Source organism: Lutra lutra, chromosome 1, assembly GCF_902655055.1.
Source record: "Lutra lutra chromosome 1, mLutLut1.2, whole genome shotgun sequence".
NCBI lineage: Eukaryota > Metazoa > Chordata > Mammalia > Carnivora > Mustelidae > Lutra > Lutra lutra.
The window spans coordinates 74209210-74215846 of NC_062278.1; the positions used below are offsets into that span (position 1 = coordinate 74209210).

The 6637-nt window shown below is 36.0% G+C and overlaps 1 long non-coding RNA gene across 1 annotated transcript; it reads right to left on the reverse strand.

Annotated features, from left to right (window-relative positions):
• Positions 1-3049: 3049 nt before the first annotated feature.
• On the reverse strand, positions 3050-6637 carry LOC125098469 (uncharacterized). The gene is made up of 3 exons (XR_007126834.1): positions 6211-6637; positions 5686-5760; positions 3050-3078 (listed from the first exon to the last, which is right to left on the reverse strand). It is a non-coding gene; the product is annotated as an uncharacterized LOC125098469 (long non-coding RNA).

Sequence of the window (6637 nt, forward strand, 5' to 3'; positions counted from 1 at the left end):
TGTTGATGGACATCTAGGTTCTTTCCATAGTTTGGCTATTGTAGACATTGCTGCTATAAACATTCGGGTGCACACGCCCCTTTGGATCATTACGTTTGTATCTTTAGGGTAAATACCCAGTAGTGCAATTGCTGGGTCGTAGGGTAGTTCCATTTTCAACATTTTGAGGAACCTCCATGCTGTTTTCCAGAGTGGTTGCACCAGCTTGTATTCCCACCAACAGTGTAGGAGGGTTCCCCTTTCTCTGCATCCTCACCAGCATCTGTCATTTCCTGACGTGTTAATTTTAGCCATTCTGACTGGGGTGAGGTGATATCTCATTGTGGTTTTGATTTGTATTTCCCTGATGCCGAGCGATATGGAGCACTTTTTCATGTGTCTGTTGGCCATCTGGATGTCTTCTTTGCAGAAATGTCTGTTCATGTCTTCTGCCCATTTCTTGATTGGATTATTTCTTCTTTGGGTGTTGAGTTTGCTAAGTTCTTTATAGATTTTGGACACTAGCCCTTTATCTGATATGTCGTTTGCAAATATCTTCTCCCATTCTGTCAGTTGTCTTTTGGTTTTGTTAACTCTTTCCTTTGCTGTGGTATATATACACAATGGAATACTATGCAGCCATCAAAAGAAATGAAATCTTGCCATTTGCGATGACATGGATGGAACTAGAGGGTATTATGCTTAGCGAAATAAGTCAATCAGAGAAAGACAACTATCATATGATCTCCCTGATATGAGGAAGTGGAGATGCAACATGGGGGGTTAAGGGGGTAGGAGAAGAATAAATGAAACAAGATGGAATTGGGAGGGAGACAAACCGTAAATGACTCTCAATCTCACAAAACAAACTGAGGGTTGCTGGGGGGGGGGATTGGGAGAAGAGGGGTGGGGTTATGGATATTGGGGAGGGTATGTGCTATGGTGAGTGCTGTGAAGTGTGTAAACCTGGCGATTCACAGACCTGTACCCCTGGGGATAAAAATATATGTTTATAAAAAATAATTAAAAAATTAAAAAAAAAAGATTCTACTTCAAATACTCTGCTAATCCAAATGCAAAATATCTTATGCCCAAAATGTCTGACCAATTCTGGAGTGGAATCTTATTGGCTCAGCTTCAGTTGCAGACCCACCCCTGAGCCAATTATTATAGTTTTTATTGGTAGAATATTCTGATTGACCAGATGATTATGCCCAGATTTGTCCCCAGTCCCATTGAAAGTGACCAGTGAGTGACAGATCATTTTCAGAGGAAATAAGGGATGTTGTTACCAAAATAGGAGGAAGAAATGCTAAGTAGATGAAAATAAGTGTTTTTTGAGATCTGGGATCAACTTATACTCTGCCACCTTTCGCCTGTGTTCTCTATGAAATACTGTTTATTTAGTTGATGAGTTCAGATTTCATTGATAGCAGTCAATACTTTGAAAAAGGCAATTATTTTCACAGCTAGAGGGAAAATATGATGATATATTCTTTATATCATATGATTATATTTTAAGAGTTAATAATTCTAATTCTAAAAGACATGGAAGCTAACCATTTGATTAATACCTAAAGTTTCAATTCATGTACCAATTCATTAATCATAAGCATTTGCATGTTATGCATGGAAGATGCATAATAGGTGTGATTTCATAGTCATGAGAATAAAATTTACAAAAACATAGTGTATTTACATAGAAAATGAAAACCAATTGTTCAAGTATTAAAATGCAAAATGCTATCTTTCTGTGGCTTCTATTCTGACACTTAGCAGGTGCATATTTTTCTTCCAAAATAATCAGTTAAAGCAAAAAAAAAAAAATTCTTAGGACAAGTCATGTCAATACTACCTTTAAAAAAAAGTGCTGGGCATCTGGGTGGCTCAGTGGGTTAAAGCCTCTGCCTGCATCTCGGGTCATGATCCCAGGGTCCTGGGCTCTCTACTCAGCAGGGAGCCTGCTTCCCCCTCTCTCTGCCTGCCTCTCTGCCTACTTGTGATCTCTGTCAAATAAATAAATAAAATCTTAAAAAAAAAGTGCTAAAATATTGTTCCTATGGATAAGGAGTTAAAAACAGAACAAAATGTACTCTTAGAAAGTTAAAGTCAGGGGCGCCTGGGTGGCTCAGTGGGTTAAAGCTTCTGCCTTTGGCTCAGGTCATGATCCCAGGCTCCTGGGATCAAGCCCCATGTTGGGCTCTCTGCTCAGCAGGGAGCCTGCTTCCTCCTCTCTCTCTCTGCCTGTCTCTCAGCCTACTTGTGATCTCTGTCTGCTAAATAAATGAATAAAATCTTAAAAAAAAAAAGAAAGTTAAAGTCAAAATAATGTCCTTCATAGTATATTCACAATGACAGATTTTACTTATTCCATTAACTTTCCCATTCTATTAAGACCATTTGAAACTACCTTTTGGGAAGAGTCCTCAAGACCAGTTTATAAGCCACTTCAGAAAGTATCTTTGTTATTATTATCACATCACATATATTCTTTATAATTAATTAAAACAATTTAAATCCACAACTTCCTCAACAGATTTGACTTAAAGTGGCTCCCAGTTAATTCCTATATTGTATATCCCAAAAGATAAAGACTTGTCATGGTAGAAGACATTCAAAGAATGGATCACATCAAGTCAGTTCCAAATAAAATATTTTTCTTATATAAAATTATCAAAAAATATTTTAGGTAATTACAACATCTTCAGAATAGGTGGCCAACCTTTAAGCAGGACAAAACTAAGGTGAAAAACTTCCATCTGAGAAATATCATTACTTTATGGTCACCCTTAATATGTACATATTTACTGTGCAGTATAAAAGTAAATTTATCTATGTAGGTAAGACATAGTTCATTTTTTAGAGTTGAAAGACCATATTAAAGGTGAGGTGTAAAAAGAAGGGATGGGGCACCTGTGTGATGGAGTCAGTTGAGCATCAGACTTTTGGTTCCAGCTAGCATCAGGGTCTTAGGGCGTGGGATAGAGACTTGCATCAGGCTCCATGTTCAGCAGGGAGTCAGCTTAAGATTCTCTCTCTCCCTCTTCCTGTCTCTCCCCCTGTTCACTTACTCACTCACTCACTCTTAAATAAGTAAATCTGAAAAAAAAATAAAAAGAGGGACTAATATGATTTCATTTTAGGATAAATGCCCTTTATGTGATAATTTTTAATACACATAAATATCCTTTTAGCTATTTTTCATTAAATCTTAAATTTTATAATACTTTTTAAACTCCTATCACAATGTTTTACCATCTCTAACACAATGTTACTTTAGCTGAAAAGCAGAACAATTTCAAAATCATAACTTTCAGCGAAATCAATCAGCTGATAAAATGGCAGGCTCATGCTTCTGCTAGGATTAGTGTGCTGATGAAGCCAAGTTCACAGGTTTGATCCCTAAGTGGGCCAATTTACTTTGCTGCAGGCAGTCCCTTAGACCCTGGCCTGACATCCTGCAAATGGGAACCATCAGTCATAAGGAGAAGCTGGGAAAAAAAGTGGGGGTGGACTAGAGCCAACTCATCCCCACTGTAGGAAAACAACTTCATATCCAGGCCAGCTGATGGCTATGTAGTAGCATTTCTCCTGTAAATAAAAGAGGGGGCTATCTTCCAAATGATAGTGAATTGGCACAGGTCAGAGTGAATATGATCTCCAGAAATATACTTTAAGATAAAGTATGTCAACAATTACTGAACTAGTAATTAATTGTTGGTTTGATGAGGGTTGAACCAAGTATGCTAGAAGGTTTATAGAGACCCCAAATGAATTTATTTATAATGTATTCATTACTAACTTCCAGAAAACATTGGCTGCTGCTCAAACAAAAGAGAAAATGTAGCTACTAGCTGAGTAATTATGTTAATAGACTGGATAAAACAAAAACCATCAAAGCATTATGTGTCAAAATTTTATTTAACTCATTAGTGAGGGAACTAGCGAGATGAAAAGGTAATTCCAAATAAAATTTAAGAGCTGAAATTTTTTTAGTAGGAAAAATATAAAAGCTAGACCGAGTACCAAATTAGATATAAGATGGTTAAAATCCTACAGGGCTATAAAACTATCATACCTTACCAGTTTACAGAACTGTAAAATGGCCCTAATCAGTTGTGCAAACAAAGCTATATTCCCTTAGAGCGTATTAGAAACAGCTGGGGAGTTTTAAAAACACTGATAACGAGATCTTACCCCCCAATAGTCTGACTTAATTGGAAACTGGGTAAGGCCTGAGTAGCAAGATTATTAAAGCCTTCCCAGCTGATTCTAATGTGCAACCATGTCTGAGAACCACTGCCCTAGGAAGTGACATGGCCTTTCACAAAAGCTTTCAACAATTTGCCCTTCCACAATGCTACTCACAATGTGTAGCATTGTCTGGCAGCACTGCCATCACCCGAGAGCTGTTAATTCAGTTTGGGGGTTCCCATTTCAGATATGTGGAGTCGATCTACATTTAATAAATATCACCAGGTAATTCAGATTCACATTAAACTTTGATAAGTACCCTTCTAACATATTGAAAGGATTTGCAATTCCTTTTTTTTTCCCTTATTTCCAAGCTTTAGGAAAAATTTCCTAACACCTAAACTGCTACATATCTCCAAAACAGCCCCAAATAGCACTTTAACAATAATGACATTTGTGAAGAGGGAAGTCAACTCTAAGCTGAGAAATCTGCCCTAGATCAGTCAATGGTCCTACTACCGGGGATCCTCAGCTACCAGGGGCACCTGGGATAATAGACTTAGGAGTATTTTAGAAGAATAGAAGGGTATTTAAGGGATCTTAGGGTTAAGCATTATTCTTTATGTACTGCCTTTACTAAGGGCTGCTGGAAAATGGAAAAGGGGTTGTCAGACATGAGCCAGTCCTTTTTAACCACTAGCCAATCATGTAACAAGTGGGATATACTAGCTATGGAGGAAAAAAAAAAAAGGTGAATGCCTAACTACAACAAAATATGAACTTTTCAGTGAAAATGTTTAAACAACTTACTCCGCATCAAGTTCCTAAAATTTTGAGGGTCAGTGTATCAACCCAGACTTACTGTTAATTATATTTTGTAAAAGGCTGACAAGAGAGTTTACTATGCCCTAAGTTTTCATACTCAAGTATTGATCAGGCAACAAAACCCTCTATATAGCTAATGACATGAAAACATGAATAATGTTCTAAAGTGGAAATTTCCAGAAATGAGTTTTTCACTTTGTTATTCACTTAGTTATTCACAAAGTATGATAACTATATTCAATCTGCAAAGTCCTACTAATTAAACAAGTTTTTGATTCATGTATTTATTATATATTTATTGAGTACTGAGTACTTTTCTATATTTACAGTTGTGAAGAAAAACATGGTCCCCGTCTTTATGGAGCTAACAGTCCAGTATAGGAACAAGGGTAGTAAACAAATGAATAAAATAACAAATGTTTTTGTTATTAAAAAAAAAAAAGCTTAGTAGGTATTATAAAAGAACAGGGTCATTTAAATGAAAATTATTTACCCAACGTGTAATAAAATTTATTACCTATAGCTTTACAAGTCTTCACAAATAAGTTCTCAAATCATAAAAATTTTAATCATAAAATATATAAATTAGTGGCTATACATTTCACTAAGGCTGCCAAATGTACTTGACTCTACTTAACTCCTCCAATGATATAAAACATCCAAAAGTTCTGACAATGCTTCTCTGACCTTCTTTTTCTTCACTATGGCAAATATTGATAGTTTTCTCTGAGCAGCTGAATGTGTGATGTATCTTCCAAAGACCTAAAAAAAAATCATAGAGACTTTAGTTAGGGCAGAGATTAAATGTAAATTTAAATGTAATTCAGGTACCTTAAATCCTCTCTGGAACAGTAATGGAAATTATATATATTTATACACACACACACACACACACACACTTAGATAATCTCCAATTTCAAAGATGCTGCTTTGGTGTATTTCATTAAACCCAGCAGAAAACTACAAATAATATCACAAGTGAAAATGTATAAAGCCCCTGCATGGTAAGATTATCTGAATTTTTTGTTTTGGTTTCTCTTTCTCCATGGCTATATAAATGCAGTTGCTTTCCCAAGATAATATCCTTAGACTTATCATGCTTAATTTGTCATGATTATAACTGCTATCATTTGCATTATTTATCCAGAATGCCTCCTCTTCCCTTCACTCATTCATTAACTTTCATTATTACTGGTTCCTCTATCCCCTTACCTCTAAGCTTCCCCTGAAGTCTGTTTCCTTCCCTCTTTATTCTCAGGTGGTCAGTTTGAGACACACTTTTCAAGTTGTGATTTTCAGAACACATAGACCTAAACTTTGATTCTCCTTCCTCCAAGGAGCCCAGGAAGAGAAAAATATGCCAGATAATTCAACAATGAATGTACCCACACGTAATCAATAAGGAACTGCATCAAATGTTCTTTCTACATTGTCATCCACTATTTTCCCCCAGTTTTATTGAGATAGACTTGACATATAATATTGCATGAGATTTAGTTGTACAACATGGTGTTTCATATACTTATATATTATAAAATGATTAGTATACTCAGTTTAGTCATCATCACACACTGTTAAAACTTTTTCCCTGTAATGAGAACTTTGAAATCTACACGACTAACAACTTTCAAATACACAA